This window comes from Sceloporus undulatus, chromosome 1 (assembly GCF_019175285.1).
Source record: "Sceloporus undulatus isolate JIND9_A2432 ecotype Alabama chromosome 1, SceUnd_v1.1, whole genome shotgun sequence".
In the NCBI taxonomy this organism is placed as follows: Eukaryota; Metazoa; Chordata; class Lepidosauria; order Squamata; family Phrynosomatidae; genus Sceloporus; species Sceloporus undulatus.
Window position 1 is genome coordinate 99,643,809 of NC_056522.1, and position 17,956 is coordinate 99,661,764.

General features: G+C 42.8%; 1 long non-coding RNA gene across 1 annotated transcript in view; it reads right to left on the reverse strand.

The window, feature by feature from the left end:
- The window catches only part of LOC121929805, a 44,646-nt gene extending 30,684 nt beyond the window's left edge, over positions 1-13,962 (reverse strand). The window contains exons 1-2 of the long non-coding RNA XR_006103746.1: positions 13,864-13,962; positions 9,648-9,724 (exon numbers count right to left, since the gene is read on the reverse strand). This is a non-coding gene — a long non-coding RNA (uncharacterized LOC121929805). The remainder of the gene's footprint in view (positions 1-9,647; positions 9,725-13,863) is intronic.
- Positions 13,963-17,956: the final 3,994 nt, after the last annotated feature.

The window sequence follows — 17,956 nt, forward strand, 5'->3', positions numbered from 1 at the left end:
TTCCGGGATACGAAAAAATCCCATAGGAAATAACTGTTCCGGGTTACGAATGTTTTTTCGGGTTACGAAGAAAATTTTTGGTGCTTTTCGGCGCTTTTTCGCATGAAACGCGGCTTTTCCCCATTAGCGCCTATGGGTTTTCGGCTTGCGAAGGCTTTTCGGGTTACGAAAGCGGCCGCGGAACGAATTAATTTCGTAACCCGAGGGAGCACTGTACTTAAAAACAATACAATACAAATTGTGTCCAGGGAGCACCCATAAGAGTTGTGCGGGGCTTGGAGAGATATAGCGTTAACAGGTTGAATAGAACATCTAGAGGAAGACGAGATCGGTGCTTAATATCTATCCCATCTTCCAGTCACCCTGTTAACCCGAAAGAACCAAGGATTGTCCCAAACATACCACAGACCCTTACCTTGCTATTGTGTAACGCCAGGTCGGTGAAAAATAAGTCGCATATTATATACGATCTATTAGACGACAATAACGCCGACCTGGCATGTATCACTGAAACCTGGCTGGGAGAGGACAGCAGTGTGACCTGGGCTAAAACTCTCCCAGCTGGATATACAGTGAAGGAGCAGGTCAGGGAAAGTGGGCAAGAGGGAGGAGTGGCCATTGTCCATAAAAGTCACATCACCTTGACCAAGAACCCGGTTCCAAAACTGAGACATATCGAGTGTATTTACCAGTCTGGGGATTCTGTTGATCTACCGTCCACCCCGTAGCCTAACAGACTCCCTGGCTGAGCTGACACAGCTGGTCTCGGAGCTGGTGTTGGAGTCCCCCAGGCTTCTTGTCCTGGGGGACCTCAACATCCCCCTCGGGGCCAGCTCACAAGAACTAACCGGTGCAGCTCGGGAGTTCATCGCTTCCATTACTGCCATGGGCCTGTCCCAGTTGGTCCAGGGTCCAACACACTGTGCTGGTAATACACTTGATGTGGTCTTTAGTTCGGACCGAGAATATCCGTGGGCAGAGGTAAATGATATCTCCCCCTTGTCATGGATGGATCATTTTCTGCTCAAGGTTGGACTAAATGCCACTATCCAAAATCCTCTCGGGGGTGGAGGGCCCATTACAATGGTCCGCCGTCGAAGGCTGATGGAACCCAAAAGATTCCAAGAAGCCCTAGAGGGAATTATGTTTGGGAACAATGGCGACTCTGTCGAAACCCTGGTTAATAATTGGAATAAGAACCTTACCGGGGTAATAGACAGTATTGCTCCCGAGCGTCCTTACCAGCCCACTCCTAATAGAAGATCTTGGTATACATTAGCGCTACACCAGATGAAGCGGGTTGTGCAACGACTAGAGCGCCACTGGCAGAAACACCAGCGCTTATCTGACAAGACACTCCATGAGAACATGTTACATTCCTACGGAGTGGCAATCGATGCAGCAAAGAATTCGTTCTGTGCTGCATGGATTGCATCAGCGGAGTCTCGCCCAGCAGAGCTTTTCAGGGTGGTTAGGGAATTAACTCAACTCCCGGCTGCCCTGAACCCTTTACTAGAACCAACTAGAGCCTGCTGTGACGCTTTCAATGACTTTTTTGCTGATAATATCTCCCAGATAAGAGCTGATCTTGATGCCGTTTTTTTGACAGAATCATGTGAAGAGGTGTCCAGTGTCTCTGGAAGCAAGGTTATTCTGGATCACTTTGAGTTTGTGAATACCAAGGACGTGGACAAGCTCCTTGGTTGTGTGAAAAGGACGACTTGTCCTCTCAACCCTTGCCCTTCATGGTTGACCGTTCAGGGAGGAGAAGTAATAAAATCTTCATTACTCGCCATAATCAATACTTCTCTCCGAGAAGGGACATTTCCATCCGCCTTAAAACAAGCCATAGTAAAACCTATTTTGAAAAAACCTTCTCTGGACCCCTTGCAGATGAGTAATTATAGACCAGTCTCTTTGTTACCATTTTTGGGCAAGGTGATTGAGAGGGCAGTTGCCTTTCAACTCCAAGCAGTCTTGGATGAAACCGATTATCTGGACCCATTTCAAACTGCCTTCAGAGCGGAGTTGAGACTGCCATGGTCGCCTTAGTTGATGATCTCCGTCTGAGTATCGACAGGGGTAGCGTGACCCTGCTGGTGCTCTTGGACATCTCAGTGGCTTTCGATACCATCAACCATGGTATCCTTCTGGAACGCCTGAGAGAGTTGGGTATCAGGGGCACTGCGCTCCAGTGGCTCCGTTCCTACCTCTCGGGAAGATTCCAGATGGTGAGGCTGGGGGATAGTTGCTATCGTAAAAGGGAGCTGACATCTGGCGTTCCTCAGGGCGCCATTCTGTCCCCCATGCTATTTAACATTTACATGAAACTGCTGGGAGAGATCATCCGGAAGCATGGAGCTCGGTGTTATCAGTATGCTGATGACACCCAGATCTATCTCTCCATGTCTCCGACTGACATAGTGACTAAGGATGGCACCTCTCCTCTGGATGCCTGCCTGGGGTCAGTAATGGGCTGGATGAGGGAAAACAAACTCAAGCTGAATCCAGAGAAAACAGAGGTACTCGTGACAGGCTGCCTATTAGCTTCCGAGCTCAATAAAAAGTGTTGGTTATCACCTATAAAGCCCTATATGGCTTGGGCCCGTCTTACTTGAGGGAACGCCTCTCCCCATACAATCCGCCTCGCACTCTCAGAACTACTGGGAAATGCTTACTTGAATATCCTAAGAGGAGATTGGCATCAACTCGCCAGAAAGCATTTTCATCTCTAGCTCCCATATATTGGAACAACCTTCCGGATGAGATAAGGCTTAATTCCTCTCTAGATGCCTTTAAGAAAGCCTTAAAGACTCATCTTTTTCAGTCAGCATATCCTCCTGACCCCCATTAGAAATTATTGCCTGTTGAAAGATGCTTTTTATGACTGACAGATGTTATTAATGTTCTTACATGTGATTTTAAGGCTGTTTCTTAATTATATGTATTTATGGTTTTCATGTACTTTGCATTTGATGTATTATATATTTGTATTGTATAATTTGTATCTGATGGTGTTGTGAACCTCCTTGATCATTGCGGAAAGGCGGTATATAAATAAAGTTTTTATTATTATTTATTATTATTATAATAACTGTGGTGAAGTCAGAGGTCAGCAATTAGATATAGCCGGAGAACTATTCAGGAAAGGCCCGCCGGAAGAGATCCGTCTTTATAGCTTTTGTAAAGCTGTTTAGAGTGGTAATATGACGGATCTCGTCCGGCAGGCCATTCCACAATCTGGGAGCAACAGCTGAGAAGGCCCTCTGGGAGGTCATAGACATCCTTGTTTTACAAGGCTGTAACAATTTTTTCCCTGAGGATCTAAGTGTGCGGGGAGGATTATATGAAAGGAGGCGGTCCCGAAGATAGGTTGGACCCAAGCCATTTAGGGCTTTAAAGGTAATAACCAACACCTTGTACTGGGCCTGGAAACTGATGGGAAGCCAGTGGAGTGATCTTAAGATCAGTGTTATATGGTCTCTTCTGGATGTACCAGAGACTAATCTGGCTGCCATGTTCTGAACTAATTGAAGTTTCTGGACCAAGCACGAAGGTAGCCCCATGTAGAGTGCATTGCAGAAATCAAGGTGTGAGGTTACCAGCACATATACTACAGTCTCAAGGTCCCTGACTTCCAGGAAAGAGCGCAGCTGGCGTAAAATGGTTAGCTATTAAATATGAATTTTTTTTTGTTTGTTTGTTTACTTGGGAGTTTTATATGTATGTTGAACCTGATGCTTATCAGTGCTGTTTTTGTGAAAGATATTTAGGTGTCCTGGAATCAGTTGTGATAAAGTGTGATATACATAAATATTTAAAATAATTAAATCTATGGTGTGGATTTTTAATGGCTTTGTGTTGCTTTGGAAGTCATTTGTTTTCTGTTTTCTAAAGTGATTGACAGATGATAGGGAAGTATTAATGGTCAAATTAGACACAAAGGATAATGTGTATGTCCTATCATTAACCTACTTTCTCTCCCACTGTGTGATTTCCTCCGAAATGCATGTTACACCAACCAGAGTTGCAAATTAAGCACATGACAAGTGTGATCAATCACAAAGTAAAGCATACTAAATTTCTTTAGGGCAGAAAACAATGTGCCAGGATAAACACACTTCTTTTACTTGTGGAACATCCCTGCAAAAAACCAAACAGACACAAACACATAACCCTAACAAAAGTCTCATCTAGTTTGCCCCTTTATGACAAGATTATAGCCAAGGATTAAGCAGAATATAGGATCATTTAGCTAACAACTCTAGCAAATATATTCAACTCAGTCTTTGCAAGGGTACAGAAAAGAGCAAGGAGGGCTATGCTTTCATTCCTTGCTGTCTTGAATGCTCTTGAACTATTCTCAGAAATGTAAGAACCACATTTGTTTACAAAACCCAAATTCTCCTGAATTAAAGACAAAACAAGTCAATACAATATAGCAATAGCTTTTGACAATAAATATCCTGGCCTGCTGCCAGTGGACATTGTAATGTTAAAAAGACTATTATTTTATATAAGACTCTTGCCTAAACCATGAAATCTTTGTTGCTTAAAAAATCATTGCTTTTATGAAAGAAAGTGGAAAGAGTTTCTCAGCTGTGTCATGGTGTGGATTAACCCATTAGCAGAATCTCTGTCTCCACAGCCTCCAGCAGTTGAATAAGGAAAAGATTATATAAGAAGCTAGCCAAGAAGAGAAGCAAAGTTCCAGCTGCCGCCACCACCACTGCAAGCATATTCTAGTTGGCATTTGGTTTCTTACAGATGCCAGATATATCCCATATGGAGTTAAAGGGTGGTCCTCAGTGTTGGATCAGTGGAAGGAAAATTCAATAGTGGCAGCAACAGATGGGGGAATGCCAAATTAGGATAAAAATAAGAAGTACAGGCTGAATTGTCTAATAAATGCCATGTAAACATAGTTATATTACAATTTTAGGACAGGATATACACAAAATCTCATCAGTACATAGACTTCCCACCAACCTAAACAGTATAGCAGTCTACAGATACACAGATGAATATATGCAGGGATAGGAATTGTATGGTCTCCCAAAGGTTGAACTGAAACTCCTAATGTGTTTCATTGGCTAAGCTCACTAGGGTTGATTGGAGTTGCAATTCCACACCAGGAGGGCTGCACCATTCCTCCTGTTTTCCGGGGGATCTGTGAATGAATGGTATTCCTACTTGTGCAGGTAGAAACTGTATACAGTATGTCAAATTTGCACTATACCAAATGCATAAAGGAGGCAGACCATTATTCTGCATTTTCTCCAGTTATAGTCAAGCATCCAAACAACTTATATGATGCACAATTATATACATATGTCTTTCAGGCATTGCCCAGAATGATCCCACTTGTGATTTGAATGAAACAAATGGTTGAATGATGGCATTTGGAATTCTCAAAATTTGTTTCATACCAAATTCCATGCAAAATGGACCCAAAGTAGCTATTAAAAAAAAATGAAACAAGTTTAATGCTTGATCCCAAATTGTCACAAAAATGTTTGGAATGTCAGTCTAAACTTAAATATCAAAGCTGGTCAAAAGTGGTTCATAAATCTGCACTGTAGAGCAGAAAATACAAAAATCCAAGCTGTTTGTTTTGGAACTAATCCAAGTTGTGTATGGGCTGTGCTTTAATGTGGTCTTTGGTTTGGTGCCATTAGATAACAGATCATGTTTACTCTTAAGTATTGTACTGCTGAACAGTTCTTGCTGTAAATATGGTCTTCCTAATGTTTAGGTGGGATGCACATAGAAAATATTTTCTTTGTAAGCGAAAAAAAGCAGAAAGCTACTGAAGAGAGCACCCAAATAATCATGTCCATAGATGCAGCTTAGTTTGGATCACTACATTAAGAAAGCAGACTCAACTATATTCCTGTACATCTATACATGGAAGTTTCATTGAACTCTGTATGTCTCTCTTCAGAATAAACATGCTAAGGATTGCATTGCACTCCAGCTTTCTAACTCAAAAGAGTGGGTATATTTCAGCATTCTTCCAGAGATCTGCAACTAAATCTGATAAATCTATATTTCTTAGAAGGGGTGGTTTGCATTTGTCTGACAATGCTTTTTCATTATAAACAAATAGACTCTGGCCAAATGGGACTCTCAGCCTGCTATAACAAGTCACTCGTAACCTTGTAGGTCAGGCTGGGGGCAGTGTGGGGAGGTAAAAACTATTCGGCAGCGTGACAGTGGGAAAAATTAATGATGACAACGTTGTACTTTAGTCTAAAATTCCATAATATGAAGGCTACACCTTATATAGTTCCCTTTAGTATTGTGCTATTAGGGTTTGCAGCAAAAACCAGGACCACAACATTTTGAAATGGAATTTTGGGACAGTGGAAGTGGGGGAAGAGCACAATCCAGCCAAAAAGCAAGCACATTTAAATCTCACGGACTTCAATGGAAAGAAAACCAGTAGCAGAATGCTTTCTAACTTAAATCAATACAATTTAAGTGTGCTTAATTCTGGCTGGGTCATGCCCCAAGATTTCACTAGGGCAGCATCTGCACTGCAGAAATAATACAGTTTGACAACACTGTAACTGCCATGGCTTTGTAGTTTGTTATGGCACTAGAATGCCCTGTCAGTGAAAGCTACATGTCTCACAAAACTACAAATTCCAGAATTCCTTAGCAATGAACCATGGCAGTTAAAGAGGTGTCAAACTGCTTTATCTCTTTTCTTGAGAAGGAAATAAGAGTGATCAAGCAAAACAAGAAGAGTTTAACATGCAGAAAGAGCAGTTCTCCCCCCAGGATAATTGCTCTGTTCACTGGATTGTTTCCCGTAACTTGTATAACACTTTTTTTTCTTAATAGCCACTAAGAGACGTGCATATCTTGCTAAGAGCAGCAATAACTTTTTAGAGTCCTTTGGAGCAAGTCATTGAAGATGCTCTGAGTAAATTAAGTCAACACATGGTATCAACTCCTGACCTCCACTGCATTGTCGAAATGGTTTACAAGTACCAATTCAATAGCTGAGTTTCTGGCTAACAGCTGTTGTGCAGTACATGACAAATTGTGACTCAAAATATATTTGTAAATGAAACTTTTAGTTATATCTTGGAATTTAGAACATGATGTTTGGCTGAATATGTTGTTAAACCACAGGCATCCAAAAACAAACAAGCTGCTGAAAAATCTTCATAATTAAGTATTACAGGACATGATAGCAATCCTGTGCACACCCTCACCTGGGAGTAAGCTCCAGTGAAATCAATAGTTTGTTTGTTTGTTTAAATATTTCTACCTATATAAAAAGGGGGGACACAGTGTCTCAGCAGCTAAGATGTTAACTCTGATGATTGCAAGATCGGCAGTTTGAGACCCAAGTGCCACCTGACTGAGCGAGCTCCTATCATTAGTCTCAGCTTCTGCCACCCTAGCAATTCGAAAACATGTAAAAGTGCAGGGAGATAAATACCATATACTCATCTATATGTCAAAAAATGTAAGCCCAAAAATGGGCTCCAAAATCCTAGGTAGACGTATATACGAGTCACTATGGTAATACTTCTTCATGAGCCTTGGGAAAGCTGCAGAGAAGGGAGGGAGGAGAGAGAGGAGGCCGGGTCCCCCTTTTTGCAAGCCATCAGCCTTGGGGAAAGTTGTGGGGAAGGGAGGGAAATTGGAGGTTTGTGTCCACATTTTGCATGCCCAGACTGTGACCCTTGGGAGAGGTCCAGAGAGGGAGAAGGAGGGAGTGAAGTGGTGTTCCCCCCCTCCATTTAGATCCTTTGTTACATGTCCCTGAGTTTGACCCTCGACTTATCCACAGGTCATATCAAAATCCATGATTTTGCCCCCAAAACCGGCCTTCAACTTATACATGAGGCTGACTTATACACGAGTACATATGGTGGGTATCATTTCGATGGGAAGGTAACAGCGTTTTGTGTAGTCATGCTGGCCGCATGACCATGGGATTGTCTTTGATGAGCACCGCCCCCTACAGTCAGATACACTATACATCTTGCAAGGGAAAACCTTTATCTTTTTAAAAAGATCTTAGGGTGGCTTGCAAACAAAATTGAAACAAAATCATTTTAACGCAATAAAAATTATCTAAATAAACTAAAAGCATACTGTTGAGCCAATGGTCTGTAGAGGTCTGAGTGCTAGACTACAACTGTGGAGATCACGATTTGATTCCTAGCTTGGTCATGAAACTTACTGGGTGACCTTGGATAAGTCATTCCCAGAAAACCCTGTGATAGATTCACCTTAGGGTCATCATAAGTTGGAAACAACTTGAAAGCACACAACAACAAAAAACACACTAAATATAATAATGAGTTAAAACAGATTTTAAAAAGTAAGAAATGTAAAACCATGTACATCAGTATTTGAGATTAATCAGTGAAGACTAAATGGCCAAGTTTTCACTTGGTGTCTAAATGAAATCACTGTTAGTGCCAATCAGGCTTCCAAGTAGGGAGCATTCCACAATTGGGGTGCCATGATTAAGAAGGGACCCCCTCCCATATACCTCTCCCATGTTCCATTTCCCAACAGAGGAAGCCTTCCCCCAGCAGACTTTGGGCAGGCACATACAGGCTCTTACTTCTGATTAGATAGGTTCACCTTGCAAAACACACTGCACTTCAGCCAAGGATCCTCAGCCAGCTCCTGTGCAACTATGAGTTTGCAATCAGAACTGCAAACTTTTTTTTTTTTTACAAAGCACTACTATTTAAAGCAATTGCATAGGGCTGCAATCCTTTCTGACTTGATGTGAGTGGGTAGCAGTCACCAGTGTCTTCATTACATAGGCTGGAATCCTGTAGCTACATAGCTATACAGTAACTCCCACCCTAACCATCCCCACTTACTGGGAAGCAGCCACTGTGATCAACAGCTTTGTCTCTCAGGAAGCAGCTGACTGACATTCCCCTCCCTTCCCATGAGCAACCTCCAGTGCAATAGGCAGAAACAGAGTCTCTGTCACAATCAACCTCCCACACCAGAAATCACCCACATGAAGGCAGCTGAGAACATCAGTCAGCTGCTTCCTAAGTGCCATGGGAATAGGGTCCCATCAATTGCAGCAGCTTCTTCCCAGCAAGTGGTTATTTGGGGACTTTTATGGTCCCTACATGTTCCCTAAATTAGGGAGTACGTGGGGATCATGAATATCAAATGGTTATGAATTTGCAACTAGATTATACATTCATAATGCCCCAGCAGGATTCCAGCCATAGAGTCTATGGCAAGACACTCTGCATGGAGCTACCCTTGAAGGGTGCCTGGAAACTTCAGTTAATGCAAAATCCAACTCATGCTGTTAATTTTTTCTGGATATTGGTATCACATATCATTCCAGTACTGAAAGACCTGCACAGTTGTTTTCTGGGTCTAATTCAAGGGATTGGCTTTAATCTTTAAAGCCCTAAACAGCTTGGGGCCTGTCTGTCTGAGGAAACACCCATCTTGTTATGAACTTGTCTGACCAGACTAGTGTATGAAGGTCACAAAAAGGAGGAACTTTAATAGCTTACCCATTCAGTCTCCACATTTTGAGTTCTCTTTAATGGATACACTTTATTGGATCACAAATAACCTTGTTTACTTAACAGCTGTCCTGCCAATGTTATTAAGCCTTAAAATTAACTCACCTCATGGACCATCCTGAGCTCGGAGGTCTTTCCTTAATTATGTCCGCAATGTCCAAAGAGTCATCTAGGTTACAGCTCTACATTAAAAATAAAAGCATGACAGACTGTGAAATGATTGTAAATAAACTACTGTGCACACATGCTATCATCTTACAAGGCATCAGCCTTCCCAAGTAGATATACATACACATCACAAGTACAATGCAGGAGAAGGAGCAAAAGCTATGGCCCTGTTTATCTGTAAGCCACATGAAGTGCCCAAGGATGTGAAAAAGGGACCAAAGAACTGTGCTACTGGCTCTCTCTTCAATGTTGCATGTGCTTCCCATCCTGCTTCACTGTGGCTGCACAAAAAAAGCCAGCTACACATGAGTTGTGGCTTGTGTATAGGCAATCCAAGTGATGAGGGTCTTTTCAGAAACTTCTCAAGGTGAGGACATCAGGGATGACTTCAGTGGAATGGCCCTACTCTCACTTTTCACACAGTAGTTGATAATTAAGTCCATGGTCATCCCCAATTGCTACTCTCTAGATGTTTTTGAATAAATCTTCCATAATCTGTGACCATTGGGCATATTGGCTACTGCTGCTAGGAACTTTAAACCAAGGTACTGTCATGGACTGCCCTGGGCCTGACTTAGAGACACAGCAGAAGACTTAGGCCTGTTACAAACGGGCACCCTAGCACGGACTCAGTCCGTACTAGGGTTATAAAGGGGTGTCTCTTCCAGACGCCCCTAACCCTAGTACAGACTGAGTCCATACGAAATGGCGGCAGCCGTTCCACATGGCCGCCGCCATCTTGACGTAGCAGACGCGCTGCGTCCGCACGTCCGCCCCAGAAATGACGTCGCGAGTGCGCACTTCGGCACTTGTGGCGTCTCTCCCGGGGCTCAGGAAGGAGCGCGATTTTCGCACTCCTTCTTTGCAGCATCTGGGAACTGCGCCGTTTGGCTGCTGCGGTTCCTGGACATTGCAACCGGCGGCGGCAGCAGACCGCCGCTTTTCGGCGGTCTGTAACCCGCCTAAGACTCTGAAGAAATGGAGGAGACTGAGGCAGGGGCAGATCTGGGGCTGCCTGGCTCAGCAATATCAGAGGAGGCTCTGGAAGCTATTGTTCAGGAAACTGCAGAGGGAGAAACAGACTCTGTGGACTCTAGACAGCAGGTTCTAGGACAGTGATGGTGAACCTTTTAGAGGCCAAGTGCCCAAATTGCAACCCCAAAGTGCCGTGTCCCTCTGGCTTTCCAGTAACAAACTCTGGCAAACTCTGTGCTGGGGTGACGGCACATGTGTCCACAGAGAGGGCTCTAAGTGCCACCTCTGGCACGCGTGCCATAAGTTCGCCATCACTGTTCTAGCACCTGTGGAGAGAAGACAGGTCAAGGAGTCTGTGAGGTGATCTTCCAGGAGAGCTAATAGGTTTCAGCTGAGAGAAACTGAGGCCTTTTAAAAGACCTCCAACTGCAGACATTCTTTGCAGTCAACAACCAGTCTTGCAGCCTTGTTGTACCTGTATTCCTTGCTCTTGGATTCAAATTATCTGACCTCTGGACTTGCCTTGTGACTATGCTTTTGCCTCTGCCCATTGCTGTGACTGACTGACTGGTATTGTGTGACCCTTGAACTGGGCTCTGGACTAATCCTTTGCATATTCCCCTGCTGTGCTGCCCTAAGTGGAGGTAAGCAGTAGAGGTACTTAGAGAGCATGAGATTGGAGAAGGCTGCTGCAACATGTACAGTGCAGTAGTGGGACTTCTATTATTTCAGTCTTCTGATCAGTGGAAGAGTTGCCAACTTTTGAATTGACATGAATCACTATTCAACAGGTCAGTTACACATTGCTGAAGGGAGGCTTTGCACAAGGAGGTATTGAATATTTCCTTGTGCAACGAACTTAAAAACACAGGTGTAACAGAAATGCATGCCTGTGTATATCACCAAAAAGATTCCAGCTTTGACACATACTTTTTGAGCACCCCAAATAGCAATCCAAATGCCATTGCCTAGATTGGCTAACTAAATTCCATTCCACTGATTTGAGTTTTAGTCATATCTGAGGTCTGCTACTTAATGTTCATTAACTCAACACAAAGGAGTCGATTAAGGTTCATTCTGCATCTGGGATATGAGAAAGAACACTATCACCCTGAGACAGCGCCGTCCTTAGGCCAATTTTAGGGTTATGGAATGCACAGCATCTGCACGCTCCAGAACCCTTACACGTATGGATGGCGCTATCTTTACGTGGCACCATCTATACATGGAGCACGTGCATGGCACAAGCGTGGCACCACGTCCACACCTCCGGGCACTGCACTTGCGTTGTGGAGGCATCCCAGTAAGTCAATGGCGCACTGGTGACATCATCCCTGCACACTGTTCTTTTTGGTCTGGAGGGACGCCACGCAGTTTGGCTGCTGTAGTTTCCCTCTGGAAACTGGACGCCTCCAGAACGTCCCTTTGGGGCAGTCTGGAGAGCCCCTATCCTTAAGGAAATCAATCTTCTTTTACATTTCCCTTCTAATTTAGTTAATTTTTAAAATAAGTTCAAACTGTGGTCTGATTATATATTGTATCACTTCAGAGGATCTGCAAAATTGTCATTATTGTTGCTTATTCACTGTACTCATAGGTGCGTTACAGACCGCCCAAAACGGGTGGTCTGCCGCTGGTTGCTGTGTCCAGGAACCGCAGCGGCCAAACTGCACAGTTCCTGGGCGCAGCCAGAAAGAAGCGCTGAAATGGTGCTTCTTCCTGGGTCCTGGAAGTGGTGCCACAAGGCGCGAGGCGCGCACTTGTGGCGCCACTTCCAGTGCGCGACATCCGGACGCTACATGTCCGTGATGTCAAAATGGCGGCGCCCATCTGTATGCGGCGCTGCCATTTTGACGTAGTCGTTATGCGTGAGGGGCAAGGCGTGTCAGGAAGCGCTGTCCCTCGCGCGTAACGACGGCACCCCATAGGGCCCATCTGGAACGCGCCATAATAACATTGGTATGAAGTATTTTTATAGCAGTAGGGAGAAAGCTGATACAATTCAAATTTCTACTGTTGCACAACAGACATGACAAGAGCTGGATCAGGGCCAGTGTGTTGTTCCAGTAGAAGGTGTGGTCTAACAGTGCTTGGAGGGCAAGGCAGTGATGAGACCAATATGCTGTGGTGCAATAAGTATTGCCAAAGGTGCAATTTTTCAACTTTAATGGCAGTTTAAAAGCCTCATGTGATACCTTAGTGTAGGCTCAAGGAAGTATTAAGAATGATCTTATGGTACAATGAACTGCCTGAGGGACCTTGTCTCCCATTTTTTCTTGCTCCTGATTAATCTGTGGAAAGGTGCTCTCTGTGTGGTCCTTTGGTGATGATATCCTACTGCTGCTGGCAGAGAATAGCACAAAAACTTTATGTAAATAAAAGAGAGATGGTCGAAGCAGTTCTGTCTCAGTATCATTTCCCTCGCTGTTTGCACTTCATTATCCACAGTATTTCTAAAGCCATCAAGGCATATTTCTCAGCAATTATGTTTCACATAATATTGTGTATATAAAATCTGGAGTTAAATGCCTATTAACAATAATTCTGCAACAGACATCATAGTTCTGTCACATAAAATTATAAGCCAGGATCCAATGGAGTTCATTCTATTTGACACAACTATTTCCTTAATGTAACCAGAACTACACAGTTATGTTGTTGTTCTGTGACTATGAGCTGTTTCTGACTTACGGTGGCCCTAAGGTGACCCTATAATGGGCTTTTCTTGGCAAGATTTGTTCAGAGGGGATTAATCTTTGCCTTCCTCTGAGGCTGTAAGAGTGTGACTTTCCCAAGGTGGGTTTCCATGACTAAGTGATGATTCAGACCTGGTCTCCAGAGTTGTTGTCCAGTGCTCAAACCGCTACATCACACTGCCTCTCTATTAAGGATATACAGGTTGCCAGCTGTAAAATTTTGGAATGGGGAATTGCCTTGGTGCAGAGCACTGACAGCAACATCTGCTATACTATTCCCCCCACACAACCCTCACAACTAGAGAGAGAGAAGCATCCTGACTGAGTTACAGCCACTTTTGTTTGGCTTTGGGATGACCAAACCCAAGTTGGTCTTGGTGTTTTCCATTACTGTCCACTCACAAAGAACACAACAGGCAAGGGAAAGATGTTGTGGCTGCCTTTACCCAGAAAAAAATGTGGGAAACTTTATTTTCTTTTACCTGTCAATCTTCAATGTGAGTGTAGTCCTCAGCCAGGCAAGATTTGTCCAATTTCCTTGAGCCTGATCTTTTCTGAGAAGGATGGGGATGACTAGCACCTAAAGCAACCACCATCATTTTGTGAGCCTTAGAGAAGACATTCTGCTGTACTCTCTCTCACCTCAGCCACTGCTCCTAAAGGTCCCTTGCTGTGAGATGGAGTGCTCTGGACCAAGGGCAAGTATAAGGGGCCAGGGTAAGAAAGTGGTGATAGAATACCATATATGCCCCCCATTGTAACACCTAAGGGATGGTGGTGGCTGCCAGGGATGGCTTCCAGGAGCCATAGAAATGTTTTGTGATAAGGAAAAAGCCCTACATCTCCTGACAAAGGAAGAAATGTTGTGGCACCATGTCACAGCTGGGCTTTTTTACGGTACTTTTACAGTGTTAGGAGTAGAGGAGGCAATACATTGTTGAACATATGAAGACTGGTTATTAGTGGGGAAGAAGGTTTAGGCACAGCTATATTTAATCCTTCCAATTCATGTTATAGAACAGGCATTAATAAAATATTATTCTCTAAATAAAGTACTTCCATGTGTTAATAATAATAATAATAATAATAATAATAATAATAATATTTATTTATTTATTTATACACCGCCCTTCAGCCAAGGCTATCAGAGCGGCTTAATAATAATAGCATGCAGTCCTGCACATTTCACATAAGGGTGCTTTGTACTTAATCCAAGACATTTTACTAACCTTGCCAAACTGCTTTTCTGATATTTTAATGAATATTCTGATCTTGAAGAAATTTGTTGTTTGTTTGTTTACCTAAAACTCTAGAGATAGTTCAGTCAGGTAGGATTTTCCAAGCCTGGCATAACAATCTGTGGATGAAATTTGGTGTCCACTGCACAGATGTGCCCTGCATACCTGCACAAATTATAGTTTCCTTCAAGTCATTTTAGTGGGTTCCATGAACCTCGGGATTTCTACAGTGAATGCTTTTATGGATTCTAAAGCTGGCTATTGCAAGAGGGGAGGGAGGGATGTTGGTCTTCAGATAACTTCGACCTACAAATCCCATGAGCCTGGCCCAATATGGCTGTTGAAAGGGGAGCTTTAGTCTAAAACATCTGATGGGCCAAAGATTCCTCAATGTTGTATGAGAGGATACCAGGCTGTTTCCATCAGTATAATTACAGTTCATAGGACTTATTCTCTGTAAGAAATCACCACATGAGAAGGATTTATACTCTAGGTCTACTCACAAATTAGTCATAAGTATAATGAAAAACTGGAAATAATTCAATATATCATTTCCTGTTTATGACATTTATTACCACTAGGGTGATGTAGGAAACTGCATGACTGAAAATTGCAACCCTAGAGGCATCCTTCAGTGCATGAGTAAAGACATCTGAAATAGAACTGGCTCCACAAAAACATTTATTGAAGTCTAACTGGTTCAGTATACTTGTTATCATTTAAAGTTTCAAGTTATTATGCCTAAGGCTCTAGGCCAGAGGTTGTTGGCTTAGCTCCTTGACCCTCAGAATCTTAGGGGTGTTCTGTATTTGTCAGGGCTCCTCCTGACCCAGGCTGAGCCAGTTCCTACCTTGCAGGCTTGTTAACCCAGAGGTTTATGGTCACCCCTGTCCTGTTCATTTGGAACTCCTGACTGATTATGCCTGCTCACATAAACCTGCCTATATATTAAGATCTTTATAGGAGGATCCTCTCCAAAGTTTTGTTTTGTTTTAGTAATATCTTGCTTTTCTCCCAATACGGGACCCAAAGTTGCTTACAATATACTTTAAAACAGCATATAGATAACGTAAAAGTTAATAAAATCATTAAACATATAGTACAGCTAAAACAGAGCCAGTGGTTTGAGTGTTGAACAACAACACTGGAGACTGGGCTTTGAATCCTTTCTTGGCTATGAAATCCACTAGGTGACCTTGGGCAAGTCACACTTTCACAGTCTCAAAGAAAGGCAAATGCAAACACCTTCTTGCCAAGAAAACCTCATCATAGGTTCACAGCTATAAATGACTTAAGGGTGTACAAACAACAACAAAACATTAATTTAAAATTGTTTAAAACACATGCATAGTAAAAAAAAAAAAACCTCAGCACAGTCTATTAAAAATCCTTCTTCCCCATCTAGTCAAAAGCTGAAGATCTGTTTAAATAAAAAGGTCAATGCCTGGCAGCAAAAAGAGAGCAGCTAGGGTGCCAGCTGTGGCTCCCATAGGAAGGAGTGCTGTTGTTGTTGTTGTTGTTGTTGTTGTGTGCTTTCAAGTTGTTTCCAACATATGGCATCCCTAAGGTGGGGTTTTCTTGGTAATATTTGTTCAGAAGAGGTTTTCCAGTGCCTTTCTTTGAGGCTGAGAGAGTGTTACTTGCCCAAGGTTACCCAGTGGGTTTCCATGGCCGAATGGGGAGTCAAACCCTCATCTCCCAAAGAACTAGACAAGATCCTCAAGTATAAAGATATATCACTGAATGCCAAAGTGAAGATTGTTCATGCCATCATGTTTCTAATTTCTGTGTATGGTTGTAAAAGCTAGACAGTAAAGAAAACTGATAGGAATAAAATCAATTCATTTGAAATATGGTGCTGGAGAAGAGTTCTAGGGATACTGTGGATTGCTAAAATGACAAATATATGAGTTCTAGAGCAAATCAAGTTTGAACTCTCCCTAGGAGCCAAGATGAATAAATTGAGATAGTCATAATTTGGCCATATCACGAGAAGACATAGCTCACTAGATAAGACAATAATGTTTGGTAAAGTAGAAGGCAGTAGGAAGAGAGGAATAATAATAATAATAATAATAATAATAATAATAATAATAATATGTATTTCCCGCCTCTCCCTGCAGATCGAGGTGGGATTACAACAGAGAATACAACAGAGGAAGACCACATTATAAATGGATAGACTCAAGCAAGGAAGCCACGGCCCTGAATTTGCAAGACTTGCACAGGGCTATGATTACAGTGTGTCTTGGGGGTTGCCGTTGGTCAAAGTTGACTTGACAGCAATTGACAACCACAACAACTTAAATCCCATTATTTTTATAAGACTGATCATAGTTTGGAGGGCATAACATTTGGTCAACAGAGATAACAATTTTAAAAAGAGGCTGCACTGTCACTGTCATTCATGCACAGATTTTTACTGCTCTGTGTTCACTTAAGGCTGCCAACACTGGAAGAGAATTCCAAGAGAGTCAAAGACTTTTTGCTAGCCCTGAAATACTACAGCCATTTCCCTTTGTTCTCTGTCTTTACTGCTCTAAAGTCTTACCTTCTGCTTTCCTTCTGTAAACCTCTCATTGTAATTAATGAGTCCAGGCTCCTGCACTTCCTTGACATTACTATATATGGGAAGAACAGAGACGCAGCCCCCTTTGTGAAATTTATCTCATGTTAGCATTACTGTGCTAGGAGAGAAAGCTCAGTGCTTCTGTGTGACAGCCTACACAGTGCAGCTGTGCTGCCCAGGCAGCCCTTTCGTTATGTTATAGATGATGATGATGATGTGATGATGATGATATGATGATAATAATTTATTTGGTTTCCCCACCTCTCCCGATGGATTGGTACAAGCTACTAAAATCAGAATACATACAACAATCTTATAAATCGAAGCATAAAATTAACATCAATGCTTATCAAACCATCAGACATCCAGGGGAAGGGCAGAATATCGTTGTCCAAAAGACAGATTGGTTATCACTCCTCGGGGGGGGGGGGGGGGAGGTGGTGTGAAAGAGCACAGTTTTAAGTCTCTTTTAAATGTTTCCCAGGGGGTCGTGAGACAGAGCTCACAGGAAACTATTCCACAACCTCGGGGCCATTATTTTTAAGGCCTTTTGAGATGAGGAAACATATTTGGAAGATGTGTTTCCAATAAATTCTTACCAGTGTTCTAAGTGTGCGGGGTGGATCCTATGGGGAGATGCGGTCCCTCAGTAACTCGGGCCCAAGCCATGTAGGGCTTTATAGGTGATAACCAACCCTTGTATTGTGCCCGGAAGCAAATGGGCAGCCAGTGAAGATCTTTCAACTTAGGTTTATTGGTTAAACCTAG